The 21,790-nt window shown below is 39.1% G+C and overlaps 1 protein-coding gene across 2 annotated transcripts in view; it reads left to right on the forward strand.

Moving 5' to 3' along the window:
* Window positions 1-21,790, forward strand: part of lpp (LIM domain containing preferred translocation partner in lipoma) — a 192,877-nt gene that overhangs the window by 27,848 nt on the left and 143,239 nt on the right. For both annotated transcript variants that reach the window (XM_080472965.1, XM_080472966.1), the window contains exon 3: window positions 5,056-5,101. The gene's annotated coding sequence lies outside the window, so the exon portion shown is untranslated. The remainder of the gene's footprint in view (window positions 1-5,055; window positions 5,102-21,790) is intronic.

Below are 21,790 nucleotides of genomic sequence, written 5' to 3' on the forward strand. Positions count from 1 at the left end.
TTCAACGTTTTTTTTAATTAAAAACCCACGAGTGAATTAAAAGAAAATTAAATAAAAATTGTAAAAATCCAACTGTTTCCCAGTGTCCTTCCAGATATGTTCCGTCCCTCCTCGGGGTGTAACAGTCTACAAAGAGGTATAAAAAATAAATACAAAATAAAATGTAACTTCAGAAGCCACATACAGTCCAGTTTCATCTTGAGTTGCTGGACTGGTAAAATAATGCTCCAATAACCTTTGAATTTATACTTGAAAATGTTTCCTTGTTGTGGCCACAGTGTACGGGATGAATTTTGCCAGATCGCACAATTAGTACTAACGGTGACAACAATCTCAACATGAAGTCCAGTTTAATCAAACATTCTGCTGCAAAATACATTGAAATGTGAAAACAAATCCTATAGAACCACCTTGCTTGGTGGTTTCTTTTGATCCATGAGCCTTATGTTTGACAGAAGTATTCACAGCAGCACCATGTTGCGGGAGACTGTCCGCTCATTAAGGTGGGTTAACAGTTAAAACCTCTTCATGCTCGACTATTTATCCGCTATTACCATGTCCATAGTCCGAGGTTCTACTGTACTCATAAGTTAGATGGCTTTCAGCAACGTGTGCGCTGTTTTTTTGGCCGTCTTTTTCAAAGATTGACCGTTCAAATGACGTCTGGAGGCTCGCTGCCTTAAACTGTGCAGTGAAATGAAGCTGCTGCTATTTAAAAATGCTTTAGCAGCCAAAATACTGCCTGTGTTCCGTCTGTTCCACCGAGAACCCCCCACCCCACCCCCCTATCGGAGGACAAGCTGGTGAGTACCGGACCCAGCCTAGGACTGGTGGATTTGCATCAATTAAAATAAATAAAAAAAAGGATTCAAACTTTAACCCAGGTTTAAGAAAAAGTGCAACAGCAACTATGGTAGAAAACAAGAATTGGTAGAACAGAACGAGAAAAATGCAGAAAAATTGGGGAAAAACAACTCGAATTTGCACAATGAAAATCGATTTTAGCTACAAATTCAATAAATTGATTAAATTGATTTTTTTGCCCAGCCCTAAGTATATCTAAGCTTTACCCTCTTTTAATCATGTTCCATCCCTTAATCCTCCTTCTGAACACATCCCGCCCTCTGTACATGCTGATTGGGACTGAATTTCTAACTTCTTCGCTTTCAAATTAAAACCACAGAATGTTTGAAATGCTATAATTTGATCTACCCTCATTAATGAAGTTCCTATAATATAACACAAATACTATGGAAGTTTATGCATTATTGCTTTGATGGTGTCAAGTCAGAAGTAAACAGAAGAAATCCTCTTTAAACTTTAGCAGTATTTACATCCTACATTGCACAGGTTTCGACAAACATTAACATGCTCTGGACTGTTGGGTGGAGGCGTACGACTGCGAGGCAATAACTGGAGCCTCGGAATGCCTGTATGTGTGTTGGGAAGGATCCAGCGGTGAATATGTTTTAACAGCCTGCGCGCACATGTGAGGCAGGGAGCTGCTGAATAATAACATTAGCATTGTCTAAATCCACCACGGGTAAATAAAGGTATAAATAAAATATCCAAACCACAGAGCAGCGGCACACAACTTAAGTTGACGGAAAGACGAGCAAACAGGAAGTGAAGCATATTTTCTAAACATTTAATAAGGTCCCCAGTTAGCTGTTACTTTCTCAGTCAACTTTGCAGGAGCACAGAGCACAATAGTTAGTGTATATAGAAAAACAGAGGTTTGCTCGATCTTGATGGTGGCTTTTGAGGGTGAAAGCTGATTGTGGACTCTTGACTGTTGGGTGTCATCAGTAGAAAATAGGTCAACAGAGTGAGCTCTGAATGGCCATGAAGGCGTGTGGCTGTTAAGTTTTTCTAGCATCGCTTGAAAGCTTTGTGCACAACAAATAAATTTCAATGTACTTTCTTTAAGTGGCAGCAGAAGACTGACTGGCAGACGTGTTGCCAAGTTAATTATATAAAGGTTATACAAACGTTGAAAAAAAGACCCATGTGCAAATATGATTTCCTGTAACTATTGTATCATCATTAACCTAATCTTTTGTTTTATTGTTAGTTATTTCTGACATTTTCTTCTCCTTTTTATGTCATCTTATCTCTCTGTATATATATTTTTAATGCTGTTTTGTTTTTGCAAATGTAACTCAATGCTTTTGATGCAAATGCAAGACCTTTGGTGAAACCCGAGTGTGTTTCATTCTTTTACAATCTAATAATTTCCATTTTAACCTTTTTTCTCATAAACACAATATATTTAGTTTATTAGTATAAATAAAGTTATATAAATCTAATCAATGTGTGAAAAGAAGCTATGAAGCTAATAAAGCATTGTTATTATTATTATCATTATTATTATTATTAATAATAATAATAATAATAATGATGATGATGATGATGATGATGATGATGATGATGATAATAATAATAATAGCAATGTTTTTCTCATGAATCTATTTTTAGTATTACCCAAAATATCTTTGATGCTGAAACTTAATCAAATGGTGACTGAGATTTAATGAACAAGTGGAACCTTTTAACATCACAACAAAAGCTCGTACACTGTTTCTGGCCGTGCTGATTTAACAGGGTATGGTAATAAACCATGAAATGTAGAATAAGAGTTGAGTTCTTATTAAACTCCAGCCTGTTTTCTTAATCGAGTGTTGCCGCTGGTATTGAACGTAGTGACCAGGTCTCTAATAGATGCCCAGCGGTGGTCGAGAGATATTTAATTCAGTTTTCACTTGGACAGGAGAGACTGCAGCAAACTTTTTGTTCTTGAGAATGTGGTGGATGAATAAATTTGTACTGATGCAGGAAGATTGAAAAACAGCCAAATACACACGGCCTGTGTAGTTTAAATTATTTTTTTTGTCTTTAACTCACAGAAAGTCCAGAATAACCTTTTGGAAAACGTTATTTTCCTGGAGTAGTTGCTCTCCATCTCAGAATGATCGATAAAAATCTATCAAATTTATTTGGCAACTCCCACATTTCTTCTTGTTTCTTGCAAACTCCTACTGACGAGTTAATAAAAGTCATAGAAAACTGGAAGAACTGAACGTGTCAAACACTGAGATGGGAGTTTCTTGAAAATGTGAGAGTTCTAAAATGTTGAGAAAAATCCTTTTCAAAAAGAAAATATCCGCATATTTGAATGAGAAGCATATTAAAATAGTCTCTATTAGTTGTTCATTTTGATTTCGATAACTTGCATTTACTATTTACCAATCTCACTGGACCACAGATTATTTTTTAAAATTTAATATACAAGGGCATCCCTCATATGAGAAAGTGAAGTGGTAGAAATAAGAGCTATCCATCTTCCACATCTCTCCATCTTACTTAACAAGAATGGTGGTGGAGCTGATCCCAGCTGACGATGGGTGAAGGCAGGTTCCACCTTGGACAGGCCACCAATTCATTTCAGGTCAAGCACAGAGAGACAGACTGTCACATTCAAGCTCAGTTTAGAAACCAAAAATTAACCTCAAGCACATTTTTGGCCAAAAGGAGGAAACTGAAGTAGCAGAAGAAATCTCATGCACAAACGGAAAAAAAAGAAAAATTCCCAGAAATGATGTTATATGTTATAATGTTGTTGTGAAGTTAATGCCACTATAACCACATAAATGCCAAACAATGCATTAATCAAAGTTCATATTCAGATATTTTTGCATTTTTACTCAGTTGGCTCATCAATTAATGATCATAAATTTTGCTCATACCTGTCAATATTTTTTAAAAGATGCTTCAGGAATCTTTTACTGCGTATCTGGACATTTGTATGTGATGTTATCATAGTTGTTTACTTAAAAGTGCTCCCAGTGCCTCCTGTTTGCTCATTTAAGTGGCAGCGGTGAAGAGAGGCGTCGTGTTTCTGTGGTAACACAAAGTCTACAGTGGTGCTCGGCGCATTGCAGTGAAACTCCTAATTAAAAGTGGAAAGTAAAGTAGTTTTTTGAGGTAAACACATAAGAATGACTCGGTAATTGAGGCTGCAATTTGAATAGAATCAAAGTTTTTAGACCGCATGAAAATAAAGCTCGTTCATCAGCATCCTTTCCCGAGGGGGACGAGGAACTAGTCCTCGGCACCTTGGCTGCCGCCGGAAACTTCTCCCTCGCACGGCCTGCTGCGAGCCGATGTTTGTTCCATACAGCGTCTCTGAAAATAGGGAGCATATGCTAGAACAAGGACCGCCACTTCAAGCAATACTTGTTCCTTAAGATTAAGACGGCCCACAGAAACCGAACGTGAAGTTGAGAGAAAGCCCTAGTTGTCAGTTGCGTGTTCAGAAAACATTGGATTATACTTGCAAAAAAAAAAAAAAAAAAAAAAAAAAGTGCAAAGGAGGCATGGATAACAATCCCAAACTGGCGCCCACCAGTAATTATGATGTGAGTACAAAGAGATTTTTGCCATTCTAAAGGGAGACGGGGAGTGTAGGTGTATTAATTCCTATTCCTTCCTGCTTCCTCGACTTAGAAGTTCAGATTGAGAAGAAAAATAAAAAAATAGCCCCACCCCCCTCTCCCCGCCCCCACCCTCAAAAGATAAGAAAAAACAAGAACTGTCACATTGACTGACGCCAATCGCATGTAGCATCTCTGTTCCCACCACTGCTCCCTATAGTATATGCCACACTGTGGCAATGTGGGGAAACTGACACTGTCAATTTATCAGAACAAACGCATTCCTCAGTGAGACGAATACACATCTTTGGGCCCTGGAGACGAGGGGAAAAAAAAAATAAAAAAATCATTCCACCCCCACCTTTACCTGCATCTAAACAGAATGTAGGACATTCACAACACCAGAAATAGAAATTTCAGTCACAATTATCATTTTCGAATGTATCCCCTGCAGTCAAAAGTTAGTGCTTCACTTGAGGAGTTCGAGCTGCACTTTAATGCTAACTTTGAGAAAGCAAACAGCTGCTGTCGCAACCCAAGATAGGACCATTTCACTCAGTCTGACAGTGAAACCTAACATTAATGTTGTAACTGATGTCATGGACATTGTGTTTGTTTTCAGGTGCCTGATCCTGTAATCCAAAACCTCGCGCAAAGTCAAACTTAAGGTGAGTACTTGACCTAGTTTTCTTAAAAACTCCTTGTTTTCTAATATTGCTGTGCAGACTAAAGTGGCCTACTTATTGCTTTGTGTTTATGATTTTACCTCAGATTGTTTCCTGGTGAAAGTTTAGAAATGATTAGAAACAATTAAAAATTGTGTTTACAGAAAAGCTAAATAGTAGCAGGGATCAACAAAAGTGAGCAGCAGGCTGTGAAACAGTTGACAGCTTACAGAGCATGGCTTTGTTTGGGGCCTTTTAAGACCAGAGGTCTCCACTCCGCAGCAGGATTAACATGCCCGGGATATCTCTCCGTTACCAGGGTTTACTTACCCAAACAGTCACAATCCTGATAAGCGCTAACCCGAAGCAGGCTATCAACTCGGTATGTCAACCAAGGGTTTTCTCTTCGGGATCTCTTTGCAGCGTGGCAAACCCTGCAGAGCAGCTTATTGTCCAGAAATATGAAGTATTGAGACCCATCAACCAGGCCATAAGCAAAACTGTTTTCACAGCCAAAGAAAGAAGCAATGCTGGCAGAGAACTGTTAATGTGTAACTTTGTGAGATAAGACGATATTAATTCATCAGACAACTGACAGCATGGCGATCACTCAATTTCAATTTATAGCGCCACAACTGTGTCGGGCAGCGCTTGCTCAGCGCTCTTCCTTCACTTTATATTTTCCAATGAATTCTGGTCATTTTCCAAGAGATCTGATTGGTCAGGAGGCGGAGCTTCTATGCGATTGTGAGGATTCAACCAATATCCTATTCATTTTGCAAAATTGGAGAATTGTCAATTTTCTTTTCTTCATTCCAAATAAGTTCTTCTTTATTTTTCTGGAGTGTTGTGTAAGGTAAGATTGTACTGTATGTATTTGCTGTGTAGCTCTTTAAAGTTCAGTACCGGCTGCTTGTTTTTCATTCTGACTGTTGCGCCTCTTCCACACCGACACACACAATGATTAGATTCTTTTTCACTAAGTAGTAACACTAAGGTGCAGCCCTGACTCTGACTTATGAGTTAGTCATACTTTAAAAAAAACAACCCCCCCCCCCCCCCCCCAAAAAAAAAAATACCCAAAAAAAGCTAGATAAGCACCTCAGCCGCTGGAGTTCACATATAGTAAGTTGGAGCTATGTGGAGCAGTCCCTCGCTCTGCTGTGTGGACGCCACGATTTCTGTTGCTGTTAATTAACATGATGAATCTAAATTACTCCCTCCTATTTTATATGCTTGTATATAACCATTTTGTCAAGGCTGACAATAGCGAGAGTCAAACATTTAGCGGTGGTAAACTTGAAATTAGCTGTAAATAAAGAAGGTGCGCATTGCGAGCCTTGATGAGTTTTATGTTTGTTTAAAACGAGCTCAGCCTGCACAATCATGCATGTCTCTAATTATGACAATCACATAGAATAACCTCTTTTACATTTTTATTCAGTCAGCGGCGGGGAGTTAAATCACCTTTATAATGTTTTTAAAAAATAATTTAATTAGTCTTCTGTTTAGTATTTGGGGTTTTATCTAAATATGGTGAAATCCTTGTGGCTGTCTCTCGCTGCAAAAAGAGGTTTAACTTTAGTATTGTAGATGTTGATTCTCCAGTTTGTTGAATGTATACGCTCCATAGAAAGTTGCTTTAAACGTAGAAGGTCGTTCTAACGACGTGCGTCAAATGCAGTTGATATATTCAATTAGCCTTGGTCAGGAGAAGAACGAGATGTGTTTCTGCTGGATGAAGTGAGCATTCAGCCTCCACCTCTTTATTGAAGAGAGACATGGTTGCAGTGGCGCCTCTCCCTGAGAGTGGAGCCACTCTCCCGTGGTCCTGCAAAACCTCTGATTGGACTCCAGATTTGTGTGTGTGTGTGTGTGTGTGTGTGTGCGTGCATGCTTTTTGAATATTGATAGAATATTTTACAAGGGCAATGATAACACCTATAGTTGTTATGATTGTGGCGTTTGATTGTGTGTCTTTGTGTTAGAGGGACGATATGCTGTGTGTTTCACCTGTATTTCATTTAAAGGAGTCATATTATCCAGCTTTTCAACACTTTCACGTGGGTCTCGTCGACCCAAAATCGTTGTATTCAAAGTTTTTTTTGCCCCAGATCCATCTTCTTGATTTTCCTCCAGTTGAATATTGGCTCATATGAGCTACATTCAGGATCTGCTGTGTCTGTGTGAGCTGAACTGACTCCGCCCACACATGGCCATATTGAGAAGAGGAGGAAGTACTTCCTCTTGTGGTGCCATGTACCAGAGGCAGAGCTGCCTAATTGTGGGAGGAGTCAAAGGGAGGGCCTACTTTGATTGTGATTGGCTAAACCCCCGATGACACTATATAGGGTTTGATTTCTGATTGGCTCGTTGGAGCAACACATTTTTGAAACATTTAAACAAGCCAGGGAGAGACAGGACAGACTCTCTTCACATCTGCTGCGTCATTTCAGGTACGGGGACGATTAGTACTGTTGAAAAACCAGTAGAAAATGAATTTAGCATAATATGACCTTTAACATCAAGGCTCAGTCTGCGTCTCATCAATCAATCTGTCATCCATGTTCCATCAGGTCATCATAATCACAGGAATAATAATTTAATTCCATCACAGTACCAACTTTCTCTTGCTACAACCAGTTGGAAGCAAATAGGCATAATTCAGTCTCGAAAAACTTTACAAAAAGCAAAACATGAGCACGGTGAGTAAATTGTTGGCATCTGCTGAACCAACAGTTGTACTGACTCCCATTGAGCTTCTGAGCTGGTGGGAGCTGCGAGGGCCACAGCAGTTCTCCAAAACAACATGGGACATTGATGGCCACCCATTTAATAAAAATAACTAATTGAATGTCTGTAATTTAAGATTATTATGTCAACATATATGAATTGAACATTTCTAACCTGAAAATGCTTTCTATGATATATTAATTAGAAAGTTAATATGTGGTTTAAATTACTTGTTTTCATCCACTGTTTCTGAAATCAACAGCATTTTCTTTTTTTTCTTCCAAATGAAGACTGAGGCTTTATGTGGCCAGCAGGCCATCATTTGTCCATGTCTACACTGCACTGTTTGTAATTCTACACAGTTAAATGATGCTATGTTATATTTTACTTTACTTCCTTGCACTTGTGCCTACACTTGCCGACGCAAATGCGCCATCATATTTCGACATTAAATGACAACTGTGTGAGCTTTCTAGTTTATATTCATTTCATGTTATTTGCTGCATATGTGTAGATGTATATCTGACCCTGGCGGTGGCTGATCTTCTTCGTCTTGTTAGATATTAGATAGACGAGTGTTAGAGATAATGCAGACACTCACAGAGAAAGCTTTGCGTGTCCTTTAAATAAGATGAAAGATGCCATATCAGGAATAAGTATTAAACACTGATTGTTATGACAAACATACATTTATCTTTGTTGATTTAATCAGTGTGCTTTATTGTTTTTTGACTGATGTTTTCCAATTGAGTGGCGACATCAATCACAAGGAGTATTGGATCTTTCTTGAAGTGGAATGAGAATAGTTTTAGCCCGGCGCTGTAATAATTCATCCTACTTGAAGAAGCCTGACCCAGCTCTCTTAGTCTCACATTGTTTTATTGCACGTTTCATTGGCAGACGTGTTCATTTTAGTAGTGGATAGTGATATCATGCAGTTTTATTTGATTAAATTATCTGTACAGATGAAAAAGTGTACGAAATTAAAGATTAAAGAGAGTCAGGAGATTATTATTATACCAGGTATTCCAGACGCATAAGCCATCAAAATTGAGATTGGCCATTAAAATGAAATAACATTATAATACTCTTTGTTTCATCAGTGACATGCAGTTGACAAGTTTGTCTTGCCATTTGGCAAGGTAAATAGAAACGTCTACTAAAATGTGTGGGTATAAAAATAGAAAGAATGAAAAATGATTCTTGTTTTTGTAGCAAAACAGGCTTTTTGATGCTTTAAGTGCCTATTAAGTATTCATTGGGTGCATTAATTAAGCCCAGAGTGATATGTCGTTTTTATCTCATGATGAGCCGACTCTTTTCCGGCAGTTCTTTCAGATAAGCTGCGGAGGACTCCCTTAACACCCATATCAAACTTGTTTGCATGTCTCGATAAGGCTAATGGCGTTCGCTATAATTGATTAAAGACTCCTGGCATTGATTGATTGGGGTTTTACTGCGCTTCCCTTTATTTTCAATAGTAATATTGACAATTAAGGATGTTGTTTTTTGGGGGCTATTTTTCTGTAAAATGCTAAAAATGTTTATCAATCACTGTTAGAGAGACATCACGGTAAAGCAGACTTTACAACTGGTTTGGATATAAGCTGGGAGGTGTGTGCGCGAAGCCAAGCAGGCCCTGGTATTGAATACCATAATTTGATATATTTTTGAAACAGATGGCAAGGTGCTCATATGGGAACCGGAGCTCTTCTTCACTGAATTTGAAAATGCTGAACAGGTGGTCGAAGAAACTTCTTTCCCTTCCGCAGCTTTCATTAACTCGCTTTCATTCTTCAAATGATATGGTGCTTACGTGTGCCCTTGGAGATACAGGCCAGGCACAATTAGATGCTTTCTTTTTTATTTTTATTTTACAGGAATTGACAAAGAGGCGCCGCCATGTTGGAATCGTCCAGCACTGAATATAATTTGTCAGCAGGTTTTGTGATCTGATGGGTTTTTCATTCATGTGTTTGTCACTGCACTAACACTGTAGTTTCAATTTTGGGCTGTGTGATATGGCAAAATCTATCATCATGATACACCGCCATATTAATCCGTGTTGATATCGAGCAGCTAAGTTTGTTCAGCTTTGATTAAAACGTTTCCTTGATGGTTTCATACAGTCAAACACAAATCAAAAGTAAAACCCTTTATGTATTCTTACTTTTAAAGCAACTCCACATTGTGGCTTTAGCAATGTGACATATGTTTTCTGTACAGCATTTTTTTATTCACTTTAAAAAGAAAATCCCTTTCAAATATCACCAAACAGATTATTTCTTGACCAAACTGATCATAATCAGTGTTACGAGCAGATGATCTCACTGTGTGTAGAAACGGAATCCAGCAACACGGTGTGAACATGTGAGGCCACAGTCACATTTACCGTGCCGTCGTAGCTCGCTGGATTAATTAGCTTTGGCTATGGTTGTTTATGGTGTCGTGTGTATTTTAATGACACTGCAAACATAAATCGAGCAGATTCATTAGCGTATTAATACAATGAATAAATAAAGAAATTGTGGAACTTCTCACAGATATTGCTGACTGCTCACTGACTGATCCATCGGCTATGAATGATATTTGTTTACTCTAAAAGTGAAACGTCTGCAACCAGTTCACGAGAAAACATTTTTTGTTGTTGCTGTTGCCCCGACTGCACCTTGCTGCCGTGCTATCGCGAAAATAAGACGAAAGCGTATTGTTGCAGTGGAGCTCAATTTCGTTGCGAGCCGGTATCAAGAGCGTTTCGTGATGCGCGCAGTGTTGAGGATTAGCGGCCTCTGCATTGATCACTTTGCACCGGGTTGCTTTACATACGTTGATCAGCAATTCAGGGATTATCTGCTCATACTGCAGAATAGGAGCTAAACTGAACATGGACCGAATCGTTTTATGCTCTTTTACAGTGTATAGCCAAGAACAACAGTCTAATAGGGTCATCATAACTTTTCTCCTTCCTTTGACTAGGCTACGTTTGCTGTATCATTAGGGATCATTTAGTCTCAGTCCTCAGCCATCATCATCTGGTTACATTGAAGTGTTCCTCAATAGAGTCTGTGTTGTTGTTTTCTTCTCCACTCATTTTATAAAATATAACTTGACCGTGGAAACTATGGACTTGCATTTGCAGATAGAATATGAGTCAGGGTCATTATTGTACATCTTTATCTCTTCCACAGTGAAGGAGCGGAGTGGTCTTTTTAAGCTTTCTTCCCAATGCTGTACAGTAAATTTTGAAATAGTGTCAGTATCTTGTTTTCTCGCTTTTCTACCTGCACAAGTCATATCTTTGCGTATGGCAGAGTGGCTGCATACAGGAGCAGATAAATCACTTTAACTGGCGTGGCTCTATCAAAAATGCACTTTAGATTTCTCCATCCACAGTAAGATTAGGATTATTGAGTATATTAAGTACTTTTGAGTAACAGCAAGAGCGACAGTGTATCCAAATTTCTTTAACGCTTCAAAAATAAATCTGCCATAACGGTTACTTCAGAGCTGCTTGAAGGGGATTTCACATTGGATCAAATGCATTGGAGGATTTAATAAAGAATGATCTCCGTCACACAAAGTTAATTTACAGTTAAATGTGTCATAAAAGCAGGATAGTAGACTTGTCGGTGACCACCCCGCTCAAGTGGACCCCGGCACAGGCGACAGCGATAGTTTAACTTGCCAGGGATGGTTCTTGGTTTCTCCAAACTGTTTGTTTGCGCTGCTGGCTCGCAGTCGAGCTGTTTGGGCCAGATTCTTGAAGCACACATCAAATCGACGGATGACTGGCGAGGCCGGCTGCCAGCTGAATTTCAAGAACAGTTTAGCTTCACAGCAAGAATTTCAAAATGCTTAACTGTTTGTGGAGCTCCGTGAGAGCCGTCGCCAAAAATGGGTTTTCCTTGACTCATTTTTGAGTGCGGGGACTTTATGGAAATGGGTAAATCCCTCCATTTTTTTATTATTTTTTTTCTTTCCCTGCTGGAGTCTCAGGGGGACTGCATCAGGGAAATTATATTACAGCCTCTTCTGCAAGCAATGTTGTGGTCTCCTCCTCTCATTCAATAAGCGTGCAATTCAGCCTAAGCTAATACCATCCTACTGTATGCATTGAAATCTCAATGGAAAACACCTTTTAGAAAAATGTAAGGCCTAACCATGATTCATCCGGAGCCTTACATATTTCTTCACAGCTTTTCCAATAATATAATCTCAGACGGTACCTTGTACACTGAACAGCTTTCACGACTGAAAGCAAAAATACATGTCGAGTCTTATCCAAAGTTATGTTTCTTTGCTGTTGCCTTCGATATGAAATCTTCCATTTGTTCCTCATGAGGTAAGCAGGTACAGCAGGTAGGTAATCTTCTACTTTTTTAGCGGTTTATTCAATTTTGCACAGATTTACTTGGCAAACAAAAAAGTTTTTTTTTTTTTTTCTTGCCATTGAACACCTTCACTTTTTTTTTTTTTCCTTTTTAACGCCAGTGTTTGATGTCTGGAGTGTATCTCCAGATTTGACTGTAGGCCAGATCAAGATGACGTTTCTATGAGGTGAATGTCAGGTTTTATGAAAATAATTGCACATTGTGTGCTCCTGGGAAAAAAAAGAACTTATCTTAGGAGAGATGTTTTTATTGTTGAACCAAAGTATTTTTTCAGTTAAAAAGACAGTAAGTTGTAAGGTGAGAAATTTCAGTGGAGGAGTCCTTGGTAGATAGGAAATTGCTTTGTATGTGATGAATGGTAAAATGAATAGTTCAAGTTAATGAATAAGTAAATAATTGAGGCCTTTGATAAAAGGACTGCTTAATTAAAGTGAAACAGATGGCTTAAACAGAGTCAAAATGCTTTTAAACATTTCAAACAAAATAAACATGTTGAAAAAAGGCAGCAATCAAATGAGGGGGGGAAAAAAGGTAAAATATATTTAAGCGATGAATAAATAATTAAAATGGGAAAAAGGACTGCTGATTCTCATGTGGCAGTGTAAACGCCACACAGCGGCGCCCGATTGGGGCCATATTGGACGATCTAGAACAAATGATGGTCTCCAGCATAGAGACAAAAACAGTTGAATGTCGTCTTTGTTTAGACGACACCTCAAATGTTTTACATTCGTAAACACTACTTAACCGTGAGGCGACGGCTCTGCTGTGGCGTCTATCGTCGTGGGACTTTGTGCCTCATTAACATAGAATTTGGTGGATTTGGGTGAACAAGGAAGAGAGCGCAGTCTTTTTTTTCTCTTTCTCTTTACCCGTCTGCTTGTTTCTCTTCATTTCTCTCCCCAACTATCCCCAAAATTAATTAAAAAAAAAAAAAGAAAAAAGAAAGAAACACATTGTGAATGAGTGCCTTGTGTGACTCCATGAGATAACAGTGTGTTAGTTATGATGGCCGAGGTGGACACGACCAAATGGTCAAGGTGAGATTATGTAGCATCTGAAACCACTAATTTGCTGCAGATGGCTATCTAAAATGTGTTATCTCTGACAGCCGCGGCTGAGGAAGGATACTCGCTTACAAACTGTGCTGCTTTATAAAATCAAAAGTCAAGGGGCTCACTTTAATTCAAAATACAGCCATTTACACAATTTAAATTTTTTTTATCTTCAATGCAATTTCTACTGTCCTAACAGCTCCTATGTTTTGACTGTTGCTTGATATTTGTGGTAATCAGTGGTTATCAGCGGTGACTTTTTATTTGGGCAAGCACATTTTCATTGCTTTTCCAGTGGTTCAGTGTCACTGACATTATGAAACTGTCCAAACAGTTGGTGAGCTAAACACTCCCTTTCAGGAGTTTGTGTCATCATGTAAAACTGTCTTAAGATTTCAAAAAGTCTTCAAGCAACCACTTCACAATTTTTTAAATAGGTGTAATCAGTTTATCACTGAGCGTACATGTTGAAGAAATAGAGCAATAAGGACGGGTTATCTGCAGCAGCCTAGAAGGGTTCTGGCTCATCTTTGATTCCCATTCTAAAATAAAAATCAAAAATTCATTATTTTATTGGTTTGATATCGTTAAATAGTATTTTATACTGATGTTGATCATTAGATTTTCTATTTAAATATGTTAAAGTTGGTCAAGGTATTTATAGCTAATTACACTAGGGGTTATTTTATAAAAAGGTAAATGTCAAATTTTAGCAGATACATTTCTACAAAATATTCAAGCATAGAATAAATTCAATATTTCAAATTAGAAAATGGATGAGCGTCTTACAAGAAAACTATGCCTGTCAGTAATTTCTTGTTGTACACTGTACTTTTCAAAACGCTTTAAGTTGTCATCATATAATGTTTTTTTCACATCGCCGCTGCAGAAGGTGTCTGATTGGTTTCAGATCTATTCTTCACAGGGAAACATCCTAAAGTTTACGATTAGTGTTCATACCTTTGCAGTCAGAGCCCTCATCTGAACATAATACGATAAACTTTGTCTGCCCCTAGGAGTGACAGAAATTTGTCTTTGACAAGGCCCCAAACAATAAAATACAACACATATTTAAAACACACTTGAGACAAGTACAGACATAAAGGAAATGTTAAAAAGGAAACAGGAAACAGCAGCCAATTACATGATTTTTTAAATCAATCAATTCTATCACATCTATTCGATCCAGATTGTTCTTTCTCTTAATGTCTGACCAGACTACATCTACGACAGATCTGCGTTCAGTTGTTGCTCCGCTAATTCACTTTGCAAACTTCAGTTTGGAAAGTGAATTAGCACAAACAGTAGCCCAGTATTTATACTTAAAATATGAATACCATGTTTTGTGTTTTTTTGTTGGTGGATTCTTCGAGGATGAAGCTCTGTGAAAGTGAACTCTATGAATGCCACGTGAATGAAAGTGAAACAAACGAGGATGTTTTGAGGGGTGGAAAATGAAAAGCCATTCAAGCAGCGAGCGGATGAAAACACCTTGAAAGCAAACAACATTCTTCCCTTTCGTCCACAGCAAAACGATCACTTGGTTAAAATGATAAAGACTAATGAAATCAACACGCTTTAGCCGGCTTTCCAAATCGGTTAGCAGCAGCTCAGATGGAACTTCTGGCACAAGCAGAGTCCATGTTTTGAGTGCCAGCACATGATGCACAAATCTATTCCATGGAATCAATGCTCCTCTCTCAGCTGGGTGGAGCCACGGGCTTTAACAAAGCAATGGAAAATAATAGTGTATTGAACTGGCGTATGATAGAGCAATAGTGGCTTTGGCTGGCAGCGATGCAGAAACACTTGCTGCATGTTTACCGGGGAAGAATAGAAGAACTCCTCTTAAACAATTAACTGCAGCTCCCCGTGAGAAACTGGAGCAGGGGATGAATAACAGCTGAGCCGCGATCACCTTCTACAAGGAAAGTGAAGAGCAGAACACAAGTAAATAAGATGTGCTTAACATGGCGAGATTAGATTAAAACAACCCTGGAGTGATTAAGAGAGCTGACATAGATACCCTGGCTGGATTTTGAATGGGGACCAGCGAGCGGTTTGGGATTAGGTTTAAGCAGCAGCAACAAATAAACAGCAATAGCTATCAGTCAATTAAGGCAAAAGCCGTCCAAAAACAACTAGTTTAACTTTGCTTCACAATTAATCTTCTTTGGGTTTCACTGGCGGTCACAGCGCTGCAGAGTGAGCAGTGGGGAAGTGAGAGATTAAGTAAGAGGCCAAACAAGTGGGCGAAGGACTAAGGCCCAAAGCTTTTAAACCAGCCCTGCTCATGGCGCACAGATGCTGCTGTCCGGACGGGATTTCAGCACGTTGTTTTTCTTCAGGAGATCGACAAACATCGGATTTCTTTTAGCAACCTATCCACGACTGAAGCGCTAAGTCCAAATGGGTCTAGTTTTTTAGATTTACACTCCGGCCTACATTTCACCACTCTATGGAGGGCTTTCAAGAACATTTGAAGGGAACAAAAACACAAAACACATCTGTGCTGGAACATGTTTGTCGATTTGAGCAAAATCCCGGAGTTCAAGTCGAAAATCTGTCTGAGATGTTTTCTGGTGCTGATCTAAACGATTAAATCAAATTGTTTACTGCACAAATGAAGGAAACCTTCTTGACCTCATGCGTTGAGAAACAAGACTGTCTTGTTTATCACAAAGCAACAAAAACACTCTTCTCAATTAAACTTAAACCGATGGGATACAGTGAAAAAGAACCCAAACAGCTCAGCAAGTATTTTACTCCTAATAGTGCAGACAATGCCATGACTTTTCCATGCCGAGTAACTTTTTAAAATGTGTCAACCTGGTAGCAAGTTGAGCAAGTTGTTAGTTGGTAGTGGGAGACCAATCCTAAACTTTGTGGAACAGAAGAATTGTTCTTACTCTGGAGCCATTGTCTTCCTGGCTTGGACCTTCCAAACGTCTGACGCAGCACGAGGTGAAAGGAGTGAGACCTGATTGTAGCTCACAGCAGGTAGTAGTGAGCTCCATTCAGTGCACATAATCTACATGGACTAAAAATGGAAAATCTAAATAGACAAAACTTGCTTATCATTAAAACGCATCACATTGGAAAGTCCTGAAACAACGTGTCTAAAGTGAGTCCATCAAGTCGCTCACACCCAGAAACTTATCACTCTTTAACGTAAACGGGGGGGCAGAGGCAAGGTCAAGACGTACTGACGTCCTTCGCTATGTTGTCTACTTTAATAAAAAAGTTCATCTTCCCTCAACAATGACATGGAACATGTTCCTAGATGATGCACAGGCCAGATTTTTGTGGTCAGATCTCAGTGAGTCCATTCCAGTCAATGTCTTTATCGAATACGTTGTATGACATTATGGTGGACTGATTTGTGTTTGCCGCTAAATATTTCAGAGCCTCAAGCCAACTAATCAGTACAGCAGTGTATCAACTTGTCTGGAAAATAAAGCTCCTATATAGTATTTTATGCACAAAGTTGTTCCTTTTGAACGCAGCTCCAATGGAGTCAGGTTTTTTTTTTTGCTCTCGGTGACAGCACCTTGTGGCTGGCTTAAGATGGCTGTAGTATTGGCTTAGGTTTCCAGCCACAGGTTTTGCCACTTCTGTTGAATGTGACTTCAGACTTCAGACTTCAGAGATCATCTTTTGATCAGACATCTGTAATGACTGTGGTGTTCATTGACTGTAGTTCTATCCAACAATGTGGATATATGTTCTTAACCTTGAGTTTGCCAGTACAAAGCAGATGTATTTACAGCAGATACAGACACTTAAAGGATGAAAGCAGAAACAGAAAAAGGGAATTAAACAATAGAGTGTTTACAGCGAGGTGACTATAACAATACGCATCAGAGAATGCCGCTGTATGTACGACTGGCTTGTAATCGATCATAACTTCTTTGTTGCTGATCGTCCGTTACGCACTCCTGCAGAGGCTGAGAAATTTACAGCAAGCTTCGATGCTGGTATTGTGCGCCTTAAAGGGAGTATGAGGAAACTCTGGCTTAGTGTGAAATGATGAAGTTATGGGCATAAAGCTTCTCATTGTTATGTGTCTGTGGTCCTGCAGTCCAGCACTCCAGAATATAGAGAGGGTGGAAGGAAGCTGCTTTGTGTCTGCCAACCCACAGGCTCTTTTTTCTCCCCTCCTTCTCTATGTACAACTGAAGCAATACCTGCAAGTCAAGACAAAGGGGCAAAGCGCCCTGCCTTTTTTGTCTGCGTCTTTCATGGGGCCTGGCTCAAATGATTTGGACACAATTGCACGGTAAAATCCGTGTCTGCTGCAATTGCTTAAACGGCAGCTCAAGTGTTTGAAAAAGCTCTGATGAATTTGTCATCAGCTTACACTCATTCATCTGCGGTGCGCTGAGGGGATTCTTGAGCAAAGTCATCTGTATTCAGTAAACAAAGTGTTATTGATGACTTGATTCCACGTGGTTTTGCCAGCGAGCGAGCCGCGGATAGGATTATGTCCCCAAGCCAAAACCCAATAGAAGTTTGAATAAGGGGGATGATGCATGGCGCTCATTGTAGCGGCAGAAGATAAGCTGCGGTCGACGCTAAAATAACAGCTCAATACCTGTGTTATGAAAAGGTTTGGAAACCTCAGACTCGCCTAAGTGGAAAATGTGCCTCTGAATGACAAAGTGACAAAAGTTTTTTTTGGAGGAGCCCTCCGAAGGAGGCACAAGTGTTTCAATTGGGCACATTTTCGAAGAAGTAGGGCTCGATGCTTGTGCTGATAACAGCCTGCTCACGGAGCGTAATTGAAGGAGCTCTTTTGAAGGCGTTCGATGAGTGTTCTTAAACATTTCCTCTGAGCGAGAGAGGAGAGGTGCCACTACAGCAGCATATGGCGCAGGCTGTGAGGAATCCAGAAAGCTGCTAATCCACTGTTCTTACAGTACAGGGATTATACCTTTACTGACTTTTTTGTTCTGTTTTTTTTTTTATTTTTTTATTTTGCTTTCCCTTTGCCAGTGTGGTTTTACTCCTGTTGTCGTTTAGCTGTGAGAGATGTTACTTAATATAGGACAGAAAGACAATTTTAAAGTACTGAAATACCCTCTAAGGAGGACAGATTACAGTTGGAATGCTGCTGAGTGAAAAATAAAATAGACTACTATTTAAAATATTTCCACCTCTAGCTACTTAGGCATGCAATAAAGGCAAGTATTTAAAAAAGTTGAATTAATTTGTAAAATTAATATTTTAATATTTTTTTAAATCCAAAGCCAACTTTTTTTTTTTTAGTTGTTGCATTTTTTGGAACAAATCAAATTGTTGAGAGTGAAGTCAAAGTGTTAGTGGATTTTAAAAGTTTTGATGGGACGTACTGACCCAGTTTAGATCCGAAATTTATGCACTTCTATTCAATTGTCCAGCTTCTTTAGCTCAAGGGGAGTGTAACCCTGGGTCTATGTGTCTTATCAGGACAATTAAGATGAACTGTCTTCATATTACAGATGCTCAACATGGACATTTGACAGGACATTTAATCGCCGTCTCAAAAGAGCTGAGCCAGGTTCAGTCAAAAGCATGCAATAAATGCCCACTATCATTTTTTTAATGCCTCTAATGAAAGTAACTTTTTTTAATGTGGAAAGTGCCCAAAGTTGACTTATGATGTGAGATGGTGCTTTATAAACAAAACTTAATCGAGAGAGCCTCATTGCAATCAAGTGATTCTTCACTATAAAAGCTCCCTTTAAAGGAGCTATTAGAAAAGGGTCAGCCAGCTTATACTTGGGGTCATTATACTTTATGATGAGTCCACTATGCTCCTTTAGTCCCTCTAAAAGTTTATTCGGTGTGTACTTTGGTAGTTTGCCTCATGCCCTGTCAGCAAACATGAAGGATTTTTGTATGAAATGTATTGATCACTTAAAGGAGACTTCTATGTTCTGGAGTTCTGGAGCTAAATGTAACACAAAAGGTAAGAAAGTTAGATGTTTTTTGTTTTAACCTTGATCTTTATCTGCCATACAATTTATAACGTTGAAAAACCTGTTTAATTCACTATTGAATTATACATTTGTAAAGAACATGCATTTGTGGGATGAGCAGTGAGTATGCGTTTGGCACTAATGTTAAATTTGCTTATAGTTTTACGAGTGTCTCTGTAAACTTAACAAATGATTGTTTACTTATTTACCAATAATCTACCATGTTCCCTTTTCTGATGTCTAGAAGCTGTTATGTGATTGGTCGATCAGACATTAGCGTCAGTCAGACAGGTGTTCCTAACATTGTGGTCAGTGAGTGTAATTGTAGCCTTTTTATAAAGTTGTAGGAATGAAAATAAAATCGAACATTTACTTAGGATAAAACACAATATCTCAAGTTGCTGCTTCCTACTTTTGTGACAAGACAATCCTACTTAGTTTTTTTTTTTTTTTATCATAGCATAATCACAGTACAAAAGGAAATCCTGCATGTGTTGCATTCCTAGTTGTCAGTGCAGAGAGATATCCATATCTCTATGACGTAAATAAACATGCATTCTTAACGGATGTACAGTATTCACACCACACGTGCAATTAGAAAGACACACAGAGCTGACAGTTTGAGCCACCCAAATTACAAGCTTGCCTCCCTTTTATCATATTTCATAGCTCACATCCTCGCCACCTGTGCAGCTCCTGACATCCAGCCAGAAAACTAAGTTATTTAGGAGCTCAGACATCAACCTTAAAACACGTCCTCTCACAATGCACACTCTTCTCTTGAGGAGTGGATTCCACTCGCTCTTCATAGATTCCATTTTTCCAGGTTTTTAGAAAGCGCTCTCTCTCTCTCTCTCTCTCTCTCTCTCTCTCTCTCTCTCTCTCTCTCTCTCTCTCTCTCTCTCTCTCTCTCTCTCTCTCTCTCTCTCTCTCTCTCTCTCTCTCTCTCTCTCTCTCTCTCTCCACCACCTTCAGCTTATTTGTCATGTACTGTATATTCATGTTATATACCAGGAGTGCCCAACCTGATTCCAGGAGAGCACCTGTCCTGCGTGGTTTAGCTCCCTCCCTGCTTAAACATACCTGAGCCTAATGATTCTGTCATCACCAAGCCGCTAACAAAGCCCAGTAATGACTCGTCGTGTTGAAGCAGGGAGAGCTGAAACATGAAGAACAAGGGTTTTCCATTGATCAAGCAAGGCACCTCTGATTACTGTCCTTGAAATGCCCAACAGAACCAGCTCTGTCGCTTTATTCTAATTTAAAAAAAAATAAATAAAAATTTCGGTGGGGCAATTTAACTTCATTATATATCTTTGGGACGACTGCCGTGACAAATATTTTAAAAGAGAGAATTCAGCTCCTTCGGTATCAGCCTTCTGGCAGACCCCCACTCTGAGCCACTCCGTAACATCGAGTGCTCATTTCCAAAATGAAAGGCACCAATTAACACATCAAGGTTGAAGATGGTGCTATGCTAATTTTTTTTCTTCTTTTCAGGTAGCTACAGTTGGGGAAACGAAAAAAAAAAAAAAAAAAAAGTCCTCCTGTCGTGCGATAAGCCTTTCCTCTGCTGTGATAAGAAGCCCTGGGATAGTGCCTGTCAAATGAGGCCAATTAATGATGGCTTGATGTTGATGCTTTATCTTCTCAAGGCAAGTCCGCGGCTCGACTCGCTCACTGTTGTTCCCTCCCAGATAAGCTTCACTTTGTTGACTTTGCCCCAGTCCACTCTGCGAACTCAGGGCTGTTATTAGCTACCTATCCGAGAGTGACATGTGCATAGCTGTGGGCCGGCGTTGGATAACTGGATCTTTACAGTCATCGCTTCAGTTTGCTGCATTGACAATTTGATTTAATTTGGTGCCATCGCAGGCGCGGCAAGAGCTGACTGACATTTTTGGAGGCAAGGACCAACATTCTCCTCTAAAGCTGAGGTCTAATCACTCATCACACACAATAATTTGCTGTAAGCAACACTGCAGCACGGGATGTATCAGATGCTAGTTAAGGGTTTTCCCATTAAATCTAGAATAGCTTAATGAATACATTCTGTTTAAAGCCCCTGAAGGCAGTGTATGATATCTTTAGTCCTGCTCACATTTGTAAGTGATTGAGAAGTAGATTTTTTTCTCAGATTTTAAAACGAATCCAAAATTATTTAGCAGTTGATGAGTCATCAAACTTGGATGATATTGTCAGTATGTTGGTATGGTTTGAACAGTGTCTCCAAGTCTTAAGGCATTCGCTCATTCAGTACAGTTGAATTATTAGCTGCACTTATTTTCTGATATTTTTATGGACAAAAATCAATCTGTCAGCAGTCTCAATCAATCTCTCCTGAACTACCATAGTAAGTATTTTGTTAATATATGATTCTGTTCTCCTTCATATAACAACAGTTCGCTAATCCTGGCAGGCTGGTTGGTTTGACTTTGAGTGAATTACCTCAGCCTCTGTTTCGCTGAACAATATGAAAATATTAAAAAAACGTTGATTCATACAAATGTAGAAATAATATGTGTGATGATTGATGTTTTAAAAAAGCTACCA

This window comes from Lipophrys pholis (genome assembly GCF_963383615.2).
Source record: "Lipophrys pholis genome assembly, chromosome: 10".
Taxonomy (NCBI): Eukaryota; Metazoa; Chordata; class Actinopteri; order Blenniiformes; family Blenniidae; genus Lipophrys; species Lipophrys pholis.